This window comes from Hyperolius riggenbachi, chromosome 5 (assembly GCF_040937935.1).
Source record: "Hyperolius riggenbachi isolate aHypRig1 chromosome 5, aHypRig1.pri, whole genome shotgun sequence".
Lineage (NCBI taxonomy): Eukaryota > Metazoa > Chordata > Amphibia > Anura > Hyperoliidae > Hyperolius > Hyperolius riggenbachi.
Window position 1 is genome coordinate 238,266,364 of NC_090650.1, and position 21,380 is coordinate 238,287,743.

General features: G+C 40.7%; 1 protein-coding gene and 1 long non-coding RNA gene across 4 annotated transcripts in view; one reads left to right on the forward strand and one right to left on the reverse strand.

Annotated features, from left to right (window-relative positions):
- The window catches only part of CDH12 (cadherin 12), a 1,227,746-nt gene that overhangs the window by 1,172,866 nt on the left and 33,500 nt on the right, over positions 1-21,380 (reverse strand). The gene's annotated exons all lie outside the window — the stretch shown is intronic.
- Positions 7,864-21,380, forward strand: part of LOC137518631 (uncharacterized) — an 85,671-nt gene continuing 72,154 nt past the window's right edge. The window contains exons 1-2 of the long non-coding RNA XR_011020862.1: positions 7,864-7,953; positions 15,447-15,508. This is a non-coding gene — a long non-coding RNA (uncharacterized lncRNA). The remainder of the gene's footprint in view (positions 7,954-15,446; positions 15,509-21,380) is intronic.

The window sequence follows — 21,380 nt, forward strand, 5'->3', positions numbered from 1 at the left end:
TACATACGGTACATGAGCCACGAACAAAAATAAATAGTATAAATATAAGTTTTGTAGAACATATACTTCCTATATGTTTTGTAAGTCAGCATGTGAAGACTAAGGGCTCTTTCAGACTTAGACGTTGCGTTGCAGGGGACGTTAAGGTCGCATAACGTCTCCTAACGCAATGCTTGCTGGTGGCAAAGGTGGACGCTATATAAAGCAGCGTTATGCGGCTCTCGGTGCGCAGTTAAAATGACTGTGGAGACCACGTGATCGGAACACTCCGCATCACGTGGTCCCACCAGCCAATAAGCGGCCGCTCCAGGAAGTAAACACTGCAGTAGTGATGAGGTCTGGCTCTTTTCAATGAATCGATTCATTGAAAAGAGCCGGACTTCCCATCACTACTGTTCAGAATCGATTCAGAGGCAGAGCAGCGGGACTGAACCTAGTGATGTGAAGTCCGGCTCTTTTCAATGAATCGATTCTGAATCGATTCTGAACAGTAGTGATGGGAAGTCCGGCTCTTTTCAATGAATCGATTCATTGAAAAGAGCTGAACTTTCCATCACTACACTGCAGTGAATATTAATTAGTCATGTGGCTGGCCACAATAGCGGACTTTCCCCTCCTCCTCTCCTGCACAAGTAAATTAAAAAAAACACATTACTGAGCATGTGCAAACAGTCTAACGCGGCTAAAACTGCTATCACGCACAGCATGCTGCACTTTCATTCAACGTGTAGTGTTACAATGTAACGCAACGTGGGCACTGTGAACAGCCCATTGGTTTTTCATTACTGTGAGTTGGGCTGCGTTACAGGCTGCTCTAACGTGCGCCTGTAACGTCCCACTCTAAAAGCAGCCTCGAGGTGCTTACACACCCATGGGAAATGTCACTCACAGGGATTGTTGGGACTTAAAGAGGAACTCGAGTGAAAATAATGTAATTAAAAAGTGCTTCATTTTTACAATAATTATGTATAATTTATTTACTCAGTGCTTGCACATTTTAAAATCTTTCCTCTCCCAGATTTACATGCTGACATTTATCATATTGTGACATTTTTTACTGCTGGCAGGTGATGTCAGTGAAAGGAGATGATGCTTGCTTTTTTGGCAGTTAAAAACAGCTGTAAACAGCGGTTATTTCCCACAATGCAATGAGGCTCCCACAGTGTGATGTCAGAATCATGGTCCTAACATCACACTGTGGAAGGGGTTTCACCACAATATCAGCCATGCAGAGCCCCCTGATGATCCGTTTGTGAAAAGGAAAAGATTTATCATGGGAAATAGGGTATCAGCTACTAATTGGGATGAAGTTCAATTCTTAGTTACAGTCTCTCTTTAATATCTCAAACAACGGTTCATGGTGGAGTGTTGTACAAATTCCTTAAAAGGCTACAGCTTGGCAATGCATTCTGTTACTATGGAGATGGGAAGAGGGATGAAGGTGGGGCTCATGAAGCAGCTTCCAGTGTGAGGGGTAAGGAGAAGAAAAACACCCTGTACCAAGATGATCCAAAACTTTGGATCACTTGTCAAGGCTTTGGGAATCCTGTACACATGCCACAATCCTCTAATCCTCTAACCTGTATATGCAGCTTTGTATTGTTGTAAATTGCATTTTATGCAGAATTGCTGGAATGGCATCCCTCATTCTACTTGAGTTTCATGAGTTGCTACAATGCTAAGCATCAGATTCTTGTGCCTTTCTTTAGCTATCTAATGCCCTTTCCCAGTGTCTGAGCTCAAATTTGTAAGCAAGGTAGATATCAAACCAAGAACCACATTAAAGTCAATTAAAACAGTATTGTGTTGCTTGCAACCTGGTTTTATTTATTTTACAGAAAATTGGGATCAAGCTGCCCTTCTGTTATGCATGCATATTTATCTGTTCTGCAATCCATGAGGCAGACTTAATAAATGTTTCTTTTGCATGATATTTGCACCTTCTTCTTCCACAAATCCTTGTTTTTCTGTGGAATGCAGGCTCTGTCAGGTTTACAAGTGTTCACTTACATGGATGGAGCAAGAGGTACTGCGGGTCTGTTTAGGATAGTGCCAGCCATTTGGCCAGCTTCAGCATCTGATTTCTTTCTTTTCTCTCCTCACCGATTTACATTCTGAAATGTATGACATTTATTAGGCGATGACATCTTAAAGAGGAACTCCAGTGAAAATAATGTAATGAAAAAGTGCTTCGATTTTACAATAATTATGTATAAATGATTTAGTCAATGTTTGCCCATTGTAAAAACTTTTAAATCCCTGATTTACATTCTGACATTTATTACATGGTGACATTTTTACTGTTGGCAGGTGATGTAGCTGCTGCATGTTTTTTGGGCAGTTGGAAACAGCTGTAAACAGCAATTTCCCACAATGCAGCAAGGTTCCCAGACAGGAAACTGGCAGGAGTACGTACCCAAGAGTTTCTTGTGGGAGTGGTTTCACCTCAATATCAGTCATCAGCGCCGCCTGATGGTCTGTTTGTGAAAAAGAATAGATTTCTCATGTAAAAGTTCAATTCTTGGTTGGAGTTGCTCTTTAAATGCTGTCAGGTGCATCTCTGTGGAATGTTGGTTTTTGAGAATTCCAAAGCCAGTAAAAAAACATAATACCTGGTCTCCCAGAATGCTCTGGGTGGAGAATTTTACATAGCTAATCAGCCTAGGCTAAGAATCACTGGGAGGCTGGGGCTACATACCAATATACAGCAATAGATGTAGGATGTCCCTGATGAGGAAAGCAGGATCATTAATGTAAAAGTGGATATGCTGAATACTTTTCTGCATATTACTATGTGTGTCACTTCAGTGCTTTGTTAATGTTGCTATCATGTTGTTCATAGTACACTAAAAAGTTACATTTTAGCACCTATAGTGCAACCCATCTGATAATTTGTTCAGGAAATCACAGTGAATAGACCCGTCATTTTAAATGGCAAGGCATTGCACTCTTCTTTACATAACTTACTGGATGACCTCCTATTTTCACACTCTCAGCCTTTCCCGTGCGCATTAGAAAGCAGGTTTTAAGATGTGTTAAAATCCACATACCATTAAGGCTAAGGCTCCACTCTACATAACATTCTGAGAGCTTTGTCTCACTGGCTAATTACCTTTGATACATTTCTACCATTACATTTTCAAATGGTATTACCTTGTTAAAGCTGCTTGGCAAGATAACACATAAGTAAATGTCACTCACTAGCGCATGTGTACCTTTAAATAGCAGGAAAAGTCACCCGTAGCAGCATTTCCATTTTCTTGAAGATTAACAAGGTCACTGTGCTTTTTTTTGTTTTAGAAAGTATCCTTGACTTCAAATCGTCCATAAATTATTTTCTCTACGTATTGGAGGTTATTTTAATATTTAAATAAGAGCTGAACATTTTACTTTATAGTTTCTTTTTCCCCCCAATCTGTGTCATGTTTCTTAACGGATTAGCCCAAAGAAAAAAAGTTCCGAGATGAAATAGTGGGATTTTTTTTCCTGTCTGCATTAATGAGCAGGCTTCAGGCACAGATCTTACTATTGGGCTAGTTTAAGCAGCTAGGCCAATGAATCTCAATTGGTGGTGATGACTAGGTAAAGTGAATGTACTTAACCTTAACATTTTACAATAATAAATTAAATCAAGAGCTGGGTTATACGAAAACAAAGTAATAGGTGGTAGTTAAAGATGTGGATGTGTAATTTACACATTAAAAAGAAATGAGCATGATGGTTTAATGGCAACCTCTTTCAATAGCATGTTTTATTTACAGTCTGATCACATGTTATGTAGCAAATGCTAGAAAAGGTCTTAGATGGGAAAATAGGCAGTCTTTTCTCATTAGGTATCCTATGGTTTTACATTGAAAGTGATACGTGCTGACTCTTTACAATCAGATTATATATCAAATAGAAAAAAGTCCAAAGTTAGATGGGAGGAGGACATTGGCATCTCTTTGGTTAGTAGGTAAAAAAAGGAAAATAAGTATTTTGGTGCATGCTACTTCTGTGAGTTCCAGAATAAAATAAATGAATTTTAAAATATTAACTAGATGGTATAGAACGCCAGATAGGTTGGCTGCAATGTTTCAGGGGGTGAGTGATAGATGCTGGAGGGGCTGTGGGGCAAAAGGCACATTGTTGCATTTGGTGTGGGAGTGTCCGATAATTTCAAGTTTTTGGAAGATTGTGTTGGAATGTATTGGGAGATTGTGTGAGGAATGTGGTGAATGGGATCCAGTGAAGGTGTTGTTGCATGGAACGCCTGTGTCTATTAGTAGATATAAGGCCTTTAATATCAAGTGGGGAAAATGAAGTGAATTTCAGGATACGGTGAAATATGGGCGTATGATGGAGGTGTAGGGGAGGAGCCTCTTGAGGAAAATAATGGGTAATTTGTGAGATGAGAATTCTATTATTAGTAGTAATGTGGATTAACTTGCTATGCATTCTGTTTGGGGAAGGGGGGGGGGGTTGTTTTGGGGGTAATTTTGGTTTTGTATTGTATTGTATTGAATTTGTAAAATTGAAGAAATGAGGAAGAAAGTATTATATTGCTGGATTTTGGCATTTATAGATGGAATTGTTCTCTTTTCTTCAATAAATTATATAACAAAAAGAATAAAGTCCAAGGTAGATTAGCACACCAATGTTCATTTGGAGCCAAAGTCAGTGACGTAGCAATAGTGGATGCAGAGGTTGCGACCCCACTGGGGCCCCTGAACTAGAAGGGCCCATTAAGGGCCCTCCTTCATCAATCTTATTAGTATTTTATTAGTGCTATGTTGATGATGAATACCTCTATATGTGCATTGAATAGTGTTAATCCTTAACTAACTGTTTCCTTACCCTTATTACACCTCTCTACACCTCTCAGACACTGAAATAGCCCTTGGAAGGTTTTGGGGCTTCGTATCAATAGAATGTTTGGAGCCCCATGTAAAACTCATACTGGGGCCCCAAGCTCCTCAGTTACGACACTAGCTGATCTAATATATTTTTTCAAATTATGTGTTAAGGTGCATACATACGCACTACAGCAACGAACGATGGGTCCGTCAGACCCTCCCACTGGGCGGGCGTTCCAGTGACAGTAGTGCGTGCAGTGGCGTAGCTATGGAGCTATGGGCCCCGGTGCGAGTTTTACATTGGGCCCCCCTAGCAATCTATACGTAACAATTGATACGGCGCAACAAAACCTGCCAAGGTCATGTACAGAGTCAGAGGTGTCAGAAGGGGATGGGGAACAGTTTGTTAATGATTACTACCATTCAAAGCATCTATAGAAGCGATTATTACCAGCACCGGACCAATAAACAGCTTATACTTTGGTTTAGGAAGGGCCCCACGGGGCCCCTCTAGCCCAAGGGCCCCGATGCGGTCGCTACCTCTGCAACCCCTATTGCTACGCCCCTGAGTGCATGTTTACAGTCTGTCAGGCAGACTGATAAGGCTGTTTCTGAATGATCCGCTGAGCGGATCGTTCAGAAACAGCTTAATCAGTCTGTCGACAGACTGTACACACGCACCACTGTCGCTGGAACGCCCGCACAGCAGGAGGGTCTGACGGACCCATCATTCATTGCTGTAGTGGGTGTGTATGCACCTTTAGCACAAAGTTATTGACAATTGTTTTGGGGCCACGGTGGGTACCCTTCATCAGGAGTGCAGACAAACATATGGTATGGTATGTTTGTCTGCGCTTATTCTGATGAAGGGAACCCACTGTAGCCCTGAAACAACTGTCAATAACTTTGTGTTACCCAGGGCTGCATTATCCAGGCACTGTAGACACGTTCCTACTAGAGATGGGCCAAACGGTTCACCGGCAGACATTTACCGGTAAATTTCTGCTGTTTGCATTCTGTACGAACTGAAAACATATGGCGTGTTCGGCCCACCCCCTATACAGCATCATGGAGCTAAACTTTGACCCCTTATCTTACAGTCAGAAGACACATGGCAGCCAATCAGCCAGCACCCTCTCCTGGATCCCCTACCTCCTATCAAAAAGCAGCTGTGGTGGACATATTGTATCTATTCTCTGCTGGTTGCTGATTGTTAGAGAAAGCAGGGTCAGACCTGCTGCAGATAGATAGGGAAAGCATTAGATAGGCCTGTGTTCTTGTTGCTCACTTGCTGGGCTAGCACACTGTCTCCTGTGTTTTTTTGTGTGTGTGACACTCCACAGTTCACTGACACCCAGAGCTGTGTGCACACTACTGCTGTTGCTACATTAAGTTGCATGCACAGTACCACTTCAATGCATTATTATTTCACTGTATTCTGATAGTACTATTGAATGTCTCTGTATGAGACACTCCACAGCCCTCTGACACCCATAGCTGTACATAATGTGATTTCTGCCCTTTAAGGATTAAAACCCGACTTTTCGTCAACTGTATAATTTTTGATGGGACTTTTGACATGGATCCCCCTCTGGCATGCCACAGTCCAGGTGTTAGACCACTTGAAACAACTTTTCCATCACTTTTGTGGCCAGAAACAGTCTTTGTAGGATTCAAAATTTGCTTGCCCATTGAAATCTATGGCGGTTCACATGTGTGCATACATTTGCGCAAGTTCGTATTCGTAGAAAAAAAATTATATGTTTGCAACATCTCTAGTTCCTACAGGCACCTGATGATGGAAAGGAGGCTCCCTCCTTCCCTATACAGAGTCCTGAGCAGAGCATAAATGACAGGTTACTCACCCGGCTCTCTGCATTCCACTGATGAGATCTCCCTTCAGCCGGGGCATCTCTAGCTTCCTAATACTTGGGGCACCTCAAGTTTATTAATATTTAGGGTAGTTCTAGTTAACATATACTAAGAGGCACTTGTGGCTACCTATGCTAGGCAGGGGAAGTAGGGGGGAGGTGAAAGCTGGGCTAGCCAGGACACTTGCAGCGCAGTTATGCGGGAGTTTGTGGGTTTGTGAAGGCCAAAGTCTTGGGTGCCAGAATATTTGTGCCTATGGCCAAAGGCAAGGGTGACCAGTGTTCACCTTCTGGGCAAAACCATTTCCAATATATGAGCTGGAAGGCAAAACACCTCCTTGGCCCAGAGAGACTTATTTTCCTCCGCCAACTGAAGACATTTGGTATGGCCCAGGAGCTTTTAAGGAGCTTCTACACCACCACCAAAGAGTCCATCCTCTGCTCATCCATCCTAGTCTAGTACGCTGGCTCCTCTGCCAGAGACAAATACAATCTTCAGAGGGTCATCAGATCGATGGAGAGGATCATTGGAAGACCCCTCCCCTTACTTAACCTCCTCCATGACTCCAGACTTCGCTCCAGAGCACTGAGGATCGCCACTGACCCCTTACATTTGTGCCACTGCTTCTTCTGCCGGCTACCATCAGGCTGTAGGTTTTGAGCCATCTCCACAAAAATCTCCAGGCACAGGAACTTATTTTTCCCCTCTGCAGTCAACCTCTTGAACTTACTTCAGGCCCTCCCATGTCCAGTGCCCACTCCAATCCTTCCCTCCCCCGCCAGGCTCGGATTACCGGATTGATTGTCTGAATGATAATAAGACTATCTAGTGCAAACGGAGGTCACTCCAGATGCTTCTTCTTTCTAAGCTTGCAGTATTGTCTATTATCATGTTGCATTGCCTTGTATTATGTTAAATTTTGTTATGTTGCTGTACTATTTATCTGTAGCTATTGTACGTGCCAAACCCAATTCCAGGCACAACCCAGTTGTGCTTGGCGATTAAAGATATTTCTGATTTCTGTGATGTAAATCGGAAATCTGGGCCTGGTGTTGACACATGATTTGAGTATTAAGGCCTTTTTTCCATGGACTGTTGAACTGTGTGCTCAGCAAGCAGTTGCCAGGCAGTAGTGAGCAGTTACCAGGCAGCACCAAGCAGTTGTGAGAGTCTGAGAGGCATTTCACTTCCTATCAACTCCGCGTGGAAAAGAGGCCTAAATTACTTAAGTTCTCAATTAACTTAGGTGTGATAACCTTCTTTGGACTTTATTGCATTAGATTGGTGTTGCTTAACAGCCAGGTTATGCATCCAGCTTAGCTACCCAGTATGCCAGTGCCACTTCAAACCACTTATGTGACTATATATCAAATAGAGGAAATCAGCACAGCATACATAAAAGTCACTATGATAGCAATGTTTACAGTATGATTAATTAAAGTGTCACTATTTTGTATATATGTTTTTCTGGTTAAGTGTTATTAAAGCCAATTAAAAGCCAGCATTTCTACTTTGTTTTAATATATTACTCACAGAATGAAAGCTACTATCCCAGATATAAATTCTAGCATTACTGAAATGGTTAAACAAACTTTTCCATGATGCACTTTCAGTCCCTCCCCACTGGCTGCTTCTTCCTCTCTTCACCTCCAATTACTGAGGGTGCCTGCCTGACATCCCAAATGCTAGAGGCCAAATACTAGCGGCCTCTAGTCCCCAGTTTCTGTCCTCTGCATTACATCACATATGGGCCCCGGGACTCGCGAGTGAAGAGACAGCAGCTGGTGAGAATGAGACCACAATGCGTACGTGTTGCCTTTTGCTGCACTGCATGGCCCCGGAGTGTGTGTGGTTTAATGTTAGACTGGGAGGCCAAACAGGAGTCTGTCTTTTCAAAGGCTTAATGCTAAAATGACTTAAAAATCTGTGTGCAGTGGGAGAGGGATTGAAGCATATAATGATCATAGAGGGAGCTATCTCTAGGCCATATCAAACAGTGATTTTTTAGAGAAGCTTTGAGAGTCTTGCAAGGCCCCTAAAACCAGATATATTGATTGCTACTTTTAGAACTGTGGTGATCAGCAGTTTGACATTAATGCAGATTGATATCCAATTTTCTAACACAAATCCTGTTCACCTTTAAATAAAGACTCCATAGTCTTCAATTCAGTCCCTCCCTCTGGCCATTACTAGTTAAGTTTCCTTTATAGAAAGAAAAGTAGAAAAAAAAGTCTGGTTGCGATCTGTGAGTAGAATTCATTTACCACGTTCTCTAATGGAACATTTAGCTACCGAAAAGCAAATTCATGTGGAAAATTTAGGTTAAAATTGGCTTTTCATGTTCAAGATTTTACAATAAATGCTAACAGTTGCTGTACACACACACACACACACACACACACACACACACACACACACACACACACACACACACACACACACACACACACACACACACACACACACACACACACCACTGCATACAGATACATAGAAATATTCTGCAGCTGCAGGGCTACTGGCTTGGATCATCTTTCATGCTAATAAGGCAAACAGATCTCTAGATAAGGAATGTTGTGTCAGCACACAACAAACAGTTAGGGTTTCCCTAGGATTTGCAAATCGCTGTTAAAGGAGTCTACATATGGTGTATTCTATACACATTTAATAAGAATCAATGGGGCAAATGTCATCAAGACCTAATCCTATTATTTTTGCAAAAGAAGACTCTGTTTCCTACTATCAATAATACAAATCACAACAGCAACACTGAGATAGATACTGCATAATAAACAAACATGGATGCTTCATGTATGTAATGTATGTATGTAATTCCCAATTTCATGTAGAATAAACATTCAAGAAGACCATTAAAGTCCAGCTCCAAAAAAGTTTTGTCTGTTCTGTTTTCGATCATGTGAAAAGGTGTTATCCTCTATAATAAAATCCAAGTGTCCCTGCATACTGCTGTCTCTGTGTCGCTAGGTCCATGCTTTTTGCTACTGCGCATGTGATGAGTCTTTTAGAGCAAAGTAGAAATGCTGGCTTTCAGACCACTTTAACTGTCCCTTGGGGGCTCACAACTGAATCCCTAACATAGCCATATGTCTATGTTTATATCTTGTAGTGTATGCATCACAGTCTAGGGCCATTTTTAGGGAGAAGACAATTAAATTATCTGTATGTTTTTGGGATGTGGGAGGAAACCGGAGTGCCCAGAGGAAAAACATGCACACATGGGGAGATAGTGCTTTGGCTGGGATACAAACTGGGACCTAGTGCTGCCAGGCAAGAATGCTAACCACTACGCCATTGTGCTGCCCAAGCAAATATGATCCACTTTATGTTTGCAATTATTTACTCAAAGTCACTATTATGCCTAAAATGCAAAAGAAGACCCAGACACATCAATTCCAAGCAAAGCACAAGGCATTGTTCCAACAAGCTAAGCAATATGTATAGTGGTCGCGCGATGCATACCTGAAAAGAATCCATAAAAGCATGCTTTCAGTTATGAAATTAAAAGAATTTTGAGCCACATATCCATAAAGGCATAGATAAGAACCATCACATTAGCAAGCTTTATCATGTATAGTGGAGTAATTATATTTTCATACAGTCTCTCAACAGGACTGTAATGTCTTGGACTTCAGTGTATTGTACAAATAGTGTTGTTCAATGAAAACAAATTGATATGCTTTGTACACGGAAGCTCACACCAATCCACACAGCCACTAAGATATCAAAACTCTCAGTATTCCTGGCTACAACTACTACAAAGAGGCAACAATTATTTTCCCCATACAAGAGGCATAGCTATTTGGCCATCTCATAGCAGGAAAACGCGCTAAACGGCCCTACAGCCAACAAATGGGGTTTTATTTGCTGGGCTGGATGACTCATAGTTAGCAATAAATGAATATGGCCAAATTTGCTTTAAAGCAGACCTGTAAGAAAAAAAAAGTGCCTTTGGGGGATACTTACCACGGGAGGGGGAAGCCCTGGATCCTAAAGAGGCTTCCCCCTTCCTCCTCAGTAGATGTGATCCATCGCTGGGACCTCCTGAATATCTCCTTGTTGGGGCTTGTTGGCATGTGTGCATAAGCAGTAGTGGCTCTCCACTCGGGCTCTGGTGGAATTAGCCAAACCCGATCAGGTCCATTCTACTGTACATGCACAGACTGCCGACAGCCCGCACCTGGGCATTAGAGCAGACCCAATCAGGCTCGGGTATTTCTGCTGGAGCCCAAGTGGAGAGCCACTACTGTGCATGTGTGCAGCGGCTCCTACAAATATTTTTGTACAAGAATGCTCAGGGGTGCCAGCGATAGATCCAGCTGCCATTAGGATTTCCCCTTCCAAGATAACTACCCCCCAAGGGCACTTTTGCCTTACAGGTTTACGTTAATTACATTTTCATAGAAGTGTTTATATTTTCTCAAGCACAATCATTTTTTATTAAAATACGCTGACTTTTTGTGAAGTCTACATTTTGTGGAATTGGATATATTTAGTTAAGTTTCTCCTGTGGCTAAAATCTGTTTTTCTGCATCAAATATAATTTCACAGCTTTTACAGGTTCATCCTCACTTAATGGATTGTGATACCTCTTGGGGACAAGATCTAAATGCCTTAGTTCTGGCTGCAGAATATTAAAGCTTTGGGTGTTGTACAGACAGAAATATCTTACTATCACACTGCTAGAATTCTACAGTTCTCTGTCCAGTATTTAATAGAAGTTGATCTACTGCCTTTGGTCTCTTTGGTGGCTTTATCTTTAAAATGGATTTGGGAACCTCACTTCATTATAAAAGCAATATGTTTTCATCTTCTGTTAAAATAATGGTTTAGGTACATGTATTTGACATGTGGACCGGTCCGGGAATAGCAAGATGCTAAAATAATATACAGGGCCTGGTTGCATTATTCAAAAGAACCCATGCAAATCATTAGAACAAAGAAAAAAATATGAAATCTGTCATATCATTGGGATTTCTTTAGAGAACACTTAGGGACTTTTATTCATTGATCCTGGAAATTATTAAGAAAGTAACTTCAGGAGTACCTGCAGGAGAAAATTCATAACAATCATTAAAAATCACAAGTTCCCTGGTGTAATTGTGATTATGTGTAAAATAAGCACAAATAAAATCCTAATGCACTTTATTTTATATTTAGATCATGGTAGCACCCTTCTCTATGGTCCACCAAGAAACTGATCAGCACCACACCACTCAACAGAAGTCTTCTTGCTTCAACTGTCTCCCTTTTCACTCCTCACATTGTTTGCCACTGTCAATTTCTCTACTAACTGCTAATCAGTCATGCAAAATATTCAAGTTTCTGTTCCAAATGTATCAAGCATTCTCTGATATAGCTATTCTGTAAACCTTCTGTGCTGATGCACACTTATTAGCCTTATCCACAGGGGCACCTCTGGCCATTTTGTCACTCCAGGCAAGGAAACCTGTGGTGCCCCCCCCCCCCCCCCTCTCCATGAAAATATTTGCAATGCAGCAGCTTTTCACCAGACAATAATCTTATTACAGTAGTGGTTCAGTGCAATACTACGAGCCACCGCTCTACCGCCACTATACCACTGTGTCCAATTGTAAAAATGTACTGCTTGATTGTACTTTTGGTACATTTTTGCCATGGATTGATTGAAATTCTGATCGATGTGGTGGTTGATAATCGCCATATTCGATCATTTTGAAAAAATCTGTCTGTAAAAATGAATGCATCATTGACAGCTATAGGCTAGGGTTACTAATAACAAGATTGGGTGATTCAATTGTAAGGGTAAGATTGGGGGGGCAAAGTAGAGAGTAACAAGGAACATTTATAATTACTTTTCTCCTGGCGGACTCAGTGCTGACTCGCTCAGTAGGCAGTAGCAGTGTTAGGGAGTCTTGCCCAAGGTCTCCTACTGAATAGGTGCTGGCTTACTGAGTAGAAAGAAGCAGAGATTTGAACCCAGGTTGCCTGTGCCAGAGGCAGAGCCCTTAACCATTACACTTTCCAGAGAGAGGAGGAAAAGACAGCCAGCACTAGGGTAAGGGGTGGAAACAAAGGTGAACGAGGGAGAGAGGAGGAGTGGAGAGAGAGACTGAGAATGGCCTGAGATGGAGCAGAGAGCTTATCTGTATTGCAGCCACATAACACTGAGGCGACTTGCCTGTAATGTGACTCCTGCCCTGCCAATCTCTCATACAAGCTGCAGCAGCCCACATGGAGTCTAGGGACTGTCGAAAACTTTTCAACTTGTGTAATACCTTATCTAGCTGACCACATGCAGTCTTTACAATGATAAGAAAGCAGACAGAGTTTTTTTTTCTAAGGACACTGCAGGAGGCAAGCCTCTCTTCTGCATCATGCTGTGTACAGCAACCAGCTTGCCATCAAATTGTACATTTATTTCCCTCAACCAGCCTAGTGCTTCACATTGCCTTATACACTGTACCAGCAGCCTGGGGGAAAATCTCCCCCTTCCTCCTGGCTAGTCTGTTCTGGAATGCACACAAAAACACCATCCTCCTCTTCTTTTCAAGTCATAAGGAGGGGAGGGCAGGACAGGAGTCACACAGACACACTCTAGATCCCGAGATAACACTAACATTAGGGAATTCCATACAAAGTGTTGTAGACAAAAGGTTTGTAGATTCCTTATTTAAGGCTGAGCAGCAGAGGCTTTCATTAGAACTTTGTATCTCCGTTCCCTAAGTTTTCAGTCTCTAAGGACAGGAAAAATAAACTTTTTGTTCCCCCTCAAAGCGCCCTGCCATAAATCTGCCGCTCTAGGCAATTAGCTTATCAGCTGGTCTCTAGAGGCGCCTCTGCTTATCCAACTAACTTTTTCTTCTACGTTTTCTCCTAGGTGATATTTTCACATCTTATGAATAAAATGCCTTTTAAGCAAGCAAGAAAATAATAATTTTGACAGTACTTTTTCACCTTCTTTGTGGTACTTTTTGCAATTGCTAAGTGCAGAAAAGTTATTTTTAAAAGAAGATTAAAAAATATCTTCCAGGTGAAAATGTAGGAGATAAAAGGGAATTGAATAAGGTACACAATATCTTAGAGGATACTCGAGGCGAAAATAAACAAATTAAATAAACAATAGTTTTAACTGTTTTATTGTTTTTGCTTAATGACACATGCATTGAAGTATGCCAGAGCTAGAAGCTATGAACTATTGACCCTTTGTGTCTCTTTCCTGTTCCCATATGCCATTTTCTGCTAGGAAAGTGTTTTATAGTTGGAATTTCTTATCAGTGAGGGTCACACTGTAGTCACTTCCTGTCTGAGTCAGGACTGAGCCAGACACAGCATAGTTATTTGTGTGCTTGGCACTGTACATATACATGTCTATCTCATCATCTCACATCAGGTATCATTTAAATGTTAAAACATTTTCATCCAAAATATGTACCTATTTTTATGCCCACAGGGATGACTTCCAATAAATCTCTTCTGTCCTCCAGCCCTCAAAATCACTGGATGCAACCTTAACATGTGAAAAAAAAACCTCTTCATAGAACAATATAATCTGACCTAAAATATTTTATCTAGCCATTGGCCTAATTAATCTCACTTTCTGCTACTCTACACACTCCAAGTTTAAAAGGGTTGTGAAGTGTCTTGGGACATGATGAGATAAACATATACACATAGGGCCTGATTCACAAAGCGGTGCTAACAGTTAGCACCCTGGTGAAAAGCCCTTTATCATGCCTAAACTCAGTTTAGGCATGATAAGTTTAGGTGTGATAAGTTTAGGTGTGATAAGTTTAGGTATGATAAGTTTAGGTGTGATAAGTTTAGGCATGATAAGTTTAAGCACCAACTGCATTAGCACCGCAGTGCACAGCTTATCAAAAGTTTTGCGCTAGCAAAGTCTGGTGCACTTTGCATAGAGTTTAATGGCGCTGCTTTGCGTGCGGGACTTTGCACGCTATCTACACTTATCTAAACTTAGCATGCCTAAACTTATCACACCTAAACTTATCACGCCTAAACTGGCTTTTCACCAGCGTGGTGCAATGGTTATCACACTTAGGGCTCGATTCACAAAGCGGTGCTAACCCAGTTAGCATGCCTAAAAGACTTTAGGCGTGATGACCTTTTCACCACTGAGTTATCACCGATTTTTCCTGCTCTTCGCGCAAAGTCCCATAGGGTTTAATGGGCGTCGGGTGTTGCGCGCGCACTTACGCGCGTACGCGCGTACGCGCGTACGCGCGGCAACTTCGCGCGAGTTTCTTCTTATCATGCCTAAAGTGACTTTAGGCGTGATAAGGGCCTTTTCACCATGGTGCTAACACTTTGCACCGCTTTGTGAATCGAGCCCTTAAAGTCTCTAACTGGGTTAGCACTGCTTTGTGAATCGAGCCCATAGAGTACTATCCCTACTATAAGAAGTCCCTTTCTGTTTGCCAATTGCCAGGGCATTGTTATCTGTGCAAAAGAGCCTGTCCACAGTTTGTCAAATTCAGTTCAGTTTCCTCAATGAATAGAACTCAAAAACAACTGAGAAACTGTGAGATAAGGATTGTAATGAGATTTCACTGCAGGAAGGTTCAAACGCTTATTAGTACTGTATCCTTTTCAGCTAAACAAAGCTGAGTGTGGATTCTGAACAACAACAGTGATCTTTAAATACAGTTATAAAGCTTAACAAAAAATATGACACTCTTTTATGTACAACTAATCTTCTATTTAACATCTACATTTTACAAGCAATGAGCGCAGAAGCATGGTGAGGGAGCAGTAGGACTTCAGGCGGTTGAAGGAAGCCCCAGGTAAGTAAAGAATATTTTTTTTTACTTAAGGTTCACTTTAAACTTATATGAAATGGGGCCCCTCCCCCTATGTATCATGATGACATGGCAATATATACCTCTGTACTTTCTCTAAAGTATCACAGTGTGTAATAAATGTGAATACACAATCTGTATTAAGGTGGCCACACATGATACAACAAAAAAATCTGATTTTACAGCAACTCGATAAAAAATATCAGATTTCCTGAAAAATAGAAATCTTTTATTTTATTCGAGCAAGAAATCTGATTGGATTTCCCATTTTTATTCAATAAAAGTTGATCGGGAATGGTGGATTTTTCTGATCAATTTTTTCTGAAAATTGGTGTGTGGTAGAGTGTCAGTTTATTAATATATATACCCAAGCAATTTTCTCAGGGTTTCCAGTAATTTTTATCATAATTGAGGAAAAATGTATGTGTGTGGTACGTTGGGCAGATTTTTGAAATGTTACAATCAGTCAGAAAAATGGATTACTATTCTTGAATTGAACAGATACATAAAGAAAAATGGTATGGTGTGTGGCCACCTTTAGAATTTTTTTTTGGTTTTTTTTTTTTTTTTTGCATTTTACATGTAATTGTGTTTGCACAGGATTTTTATGAATACTAATAATAATCATAATAATCATCATCATCATCATCATCATCATTGCTATCATTATATCAAATAGTATTTTTTAAATGTGTTTTTAGATGTAAATCTTTGTCCGTTAATTAAAAATAATGCTTGTGATCTGAAGAAAAGACAAGCTTTGCTAAAACACTAGCACAGATGATTGCTTGGCTAAGTAACAAAGTATGATCTTCAAAAAGCATTTCTCAAGTTCTCTTATAATGTCTACAAAAGTAAAATAACACATCTGCATTTGATCAAAGAAATTTCACGCATATTTTGTGCCACAGTCATTTATGCGACCTCAAATCAGGAAGTGCTTCTGATTGCAGAAATACATTTTCTCTGGGACTTGATATTTTATTGATGGCAGAGATCTCCTCCCAAATGCCTCTCAATTTCCCAAATCACAACCTGTACCACCTGGAGCAAAAATGCAAATGATAACATCAAGATACATTGTTACTGCAAAGACCAACATGTTTATTGCTCGACTTTAATGACAGAAAGAGAACTTTTACAAATAAATATTGGAATGATTCCAGTAATATAAATGCCAGGAATTACTGCAGTGAGCTTATTCAATGTATCTCTGCCACTGTGCTCTGACTCAACTATATTAAAAGTGCAGAGGGATGTATATATATATATATATATATATATATATATATATATATATATATATATATATATATATATATACACATTTTTTTTATTTTTTTATATTTTTTTTTTGGGCGAGGGTGGGATAGTGAGCCCATGAGAATTCGAACTTTGAGATTTTAACTCCACTGGGAAGAGCTTTCCTCAGTGCCTCTGTGAATTCCACTTAACTCCATAAAGAAATACGGGGAGTCGATATATTCTATTCTGCATCTCTGACCCATTGCTACAAAATAATATTTAAAGTTAAAAGATGAGTATTACACATACCGTTCCAAGAATGGTCTAATGTATTGAGTTGAAGTTTCATTGGAACATATTTTTTTCTCCAAATCAATACATTTGACTTTTTTTTTTTTGAGGTAAGTGTGATACTTATCACTTAATTTAACCACTTCGTCCACAGGTCAGTAGATATACGTCCTCTGGGACTTCATCTAAGCCACAGGTCAGTAGATATACGTCTTGTAGCAGAAGCAGTGCTGTGCAGGATTGGGCTCGCTCCTGTGCACATTTCTGGCACTATCTGATGCAGCACTAATTGGTGAACGGGAATATAAGTTTCCTGAGCTAATGAGATTGATTTTTACTATTAAAAATACTTGTATGTTCTCATTTCATAGTGAAAAATACACTCTGTAGCATTATTTCAGAATCAAATATCTTCACCATAAATTGTGACCGGAACATAATCTAAGTTTTGTGATAAGCAGTAAGAATAGCCAAACAAAATTTGTGTTTTTTATCTACAGTAGCACTTTTTATTTTTAAACTGGAATTGGTAAAACTGAAAAATACATGTTTTTTTCTATTTTTTTCTTTGTTTTCCCATTAAAATTCATAGAAAACAAAATAGTTTGAGGGAAAAAATGGCATACAATGAAAGCCTAGTTTGTCTTGAAAAAAACAATATATATTTCATTTCTGTTTCATAAGTAGGGATAAAGTTATTTCTGATTAAATAGGGACATAGCTAAACTGTCAAAACTGCTCTGGTCAATAAGTACAAAACAAGGTCTGGATGCGAAGTGGTTAAATACTGTTATCTGGGCACTTCCTATATAGTTTAAAGAGAAACCATAATCAAGAATTGAACTTCATCCAAATCAGTAGTTGATACCCCATTTCCCATGTATATATGAAATATATTCCATTTCACAAACGGATCATCAGGGGGCTCTGTATGGCTGATATTGTGGTGAAACCCCTCCCACAGTGTGCTGTCAGGACTATGATTCTGACATCACACTGTGGGAGCCTAGTTGCATTGTGGGAAATAACAGCTGTTTCCAACTGCCAAAAAAGCAAGCAATATCTCCTTCCACTGACATCACCTGCCAGCAGTAAAAATGTCATGTGATAAATATCAGAATGTAAATCAGGGAGAGGAGAGATTTTACAATGGGCAAACACTGACTAAATTATTTATACATAATTATTGTAAAAATGAAGCACTTTTTTATTACATTATTTTCACTGGAGGTCCTCTTTAAGTGTAAATCTAAGCTTTTTGCACTTTGCCCCTCCTTCCTTTCCCTTCTCTCCCCGCTACTCAGCCCAAAGTGCAGATTGGACTGTGAGTGACCAGAGCATCCAAACACAGGTGTGGAGACAAGTTTTCACTGCAAGGGAAAAAAATAATTTGCAATTGTTCAATCATCTCATGTAAGTAGTATTGTGAGTGGGTGCAGGTCATGGAGATGAGCAGCATGCATAAGAGTTAATCCTTACTTATCACCACCCTCTACGGCCATCTTGAACACCACTCCAGATATATTAAGTGTGTAGCCTGTATTGGAAGACAAGGGGGGGGAGGGGGGAATTCAGGGAAGTGGGCAACAGTAGAAAGAAGCATGGATGGTTGAGGGGGAGGGAAGCATCTGCAGCTGTTTCTAGGGATGATAGGGTGATCAAACAGCTGGATCTATAACCAGAAGACCTCTGAACCATTTACTGAGACAACACATTGTTTTACATTTACTGAGACAGCACATTGTTTTACATTTACTGAGACAACACATTGTTTTAAAATTAAGTTTTAAGCAATTTATGCTGCCACTGGTTTATTTTACCTTCTGACAACAGCCTTGATGAGATGGATTTTGGCAAATGGCTGTCAATGACAGTTACCATCTTAGGTTAAGCAAAATATGTTTGCAGTATTCTACATAGAAGGGAGGCTGGATATTTACACATATAGACCTGTTATCAGACAACAACACCCTGCATTGTAAAATGTCTGTTTTAGATATCAGTTGTGAAACCTTGCCAAATTAACTAGAAGTTTTTTTCCTGGAGGTTTCCCTCCAATCTAAAGTGATGCCTTCCTTTAAGAAAATATCTCCCCAAGATGTTGGTGTTTAAATTCACATAGCTGCTGATAAGAAGGTAGCATCTTATCACCATTATAAAACCCCAGAGGGCTGATATAATAATAATATTTAATCTTTGATATTTTGTTGAAAGAGATCTGAAATGATTGCCCTGCACAAATCTGTGTAACATTGAGTGTAAATCAGGAACAGAGAAAAAGAAAAAAATCATTCTTTGGAATTCTTGTCAAGGGACTGAGGTATTTAGTCGACTGAGCTATAATTGCTATAAAACTGCCCAACTGGAAGCTATAAGGAAGGCTAACGTGATCAATCCAAGATTAAACATTAGAATCTGCAGCAATATCATATCTGAAGGAACCACAATCAAAATGATATCACCAAACTAAATTATTAACTCTGGAAATGAACTAACATGTTTGTAATGGTGGCCTAGTTAATCCCAGGAATCAGAAGGCCTGCCTGTCTAGAAAACCTTGCTGACTAAACATTGAATTGAAATTTAAGTATGGGTGTAGCAAACACAAGGACAAGGCAAATTCATTTCTAAAAGTAAGTGTCGAAAGATAAAAACTGAAATGGAAGAAATAAAGTATTTTTGAAACACAGTTTATTGCATACATCAACTAATTCAGTGTACATGAGACACAACCACCTCTCACACTCTGTGTTTCATGCATTCAAATGGGCCTAGGAAGAAATATTTACCTCATGAAGGTTAATTAACTTGTGGAAAACACCACTTTTTCTCACTAGTAGTATGAGTGTGTCATTGGGGCCTTTAGCAGGACTATCTTCCTTCTGAGAGGCATCATCAACCTCATGGCTCCCCTGAAGTTTAAGCTTTGTTATCTGCTTGCCGACCGCGTCACGCCGATGGGCGTGGCCGTGGCGGCAACCCCAGGACTGCCTAACGCAGATCGGCGTAAAATCCTGGGGCAGCAGTTTGCAGGAGATCGCGCGCAGGCTGCACGCGCATCTCCTGCTTGAGGACCGGAGCTGAGCTCCACCTTCAGTCTCTGTTACATGGCGAAACTGCCGTGTTTACCTCAGTACAGCACTGTGATCAGCAGCATCGCTGTACTGGGGACAGCCATTTGACACGGCTGTCCCCCTGGGGGACTTAGAAGCGATTGGTGGTGATACGCTGGCGGGGGGAGGCAGGGAGGGAGGCTGGGAAAATCTTTAAAGAAATAGGGTTTTTTTATTTTAAAAAAATAAACAAAAATATTTGTAAAAAAAAAATAAACATGGGAAAGCTCTGTTGGTGGGGAGAAAAGGGGCGGGGGGGGGGGGGATCACTTGTGTGCTGTGTTGTGCAGCCCTGCAGCTTAAAGCTGCAGTGGCCAATTTTACATAAAATGGCCTGGTCACTAGGGGTTTTAACACTGCAGTCCTCAAGAGGTTAAATAACTACAGGCAAAGCACAGGCAGCCAACAAGTCGCCATAGTAATATACTGTTTAAGGTCTGTAGTGAATATTAACGAGGAGCCAGAACACTCCACTACATTAAACAGCCTCCTGTAAGATGTAAAGGAACAGGAATAGAGTAGTACATTTCTAGTGTGTTCGGCAACTTTGGTGTAATGATTGGTGTCAGCACACAGAGAGAATCTGATTATTGGTGATCTGCAGTATCACCAACAATATAGATATATACCCGATTATTGATGATCTGCAGAATCACCAATATTACAAGTATGACTAACCTCTGGACACCTGATAAAGTGTAAGTGTTTTGGTGCAACAATAACTTGTCTCCCGTGGGGCGGGAGACGCCGATAACAATGAGCATGGACCACCTGAGGAGCAGGTGGCCCTTGGCTGGGTGTGAACTATCTCCTAGGAAAGGGGATAGAGATAACCTGCGAGCCAGTGATTCCCTGCAATACTGGGAATCAGACTATACTACAGCCAAATGACTCCTAAGTGAGAGAGCCCCTGACTGGACTGCCGAGAGGCCTCTCTGAGGGACAGGAGGTCTCTGCAGCTACCTGACACTTGGCTGGGTAGTGTCACAGGTAGTACAGACAGACTGAACACTCAAGGTATGAGTGACAGCCAGAAGGGTCGGCCAGGCCAGGTCGGCAACACACGAGCAGATAAGGTACAGAGACAGAAGGCTGATTCGGTAACCAGGTACAGGCAGGGTTTGGCAACAGGTAGGCAGATATGCATAGGTACCGAATCAGAAAGCAGGAGAGAGGTCTAGAGAGCAATAGGTCATAACAGATAAAGC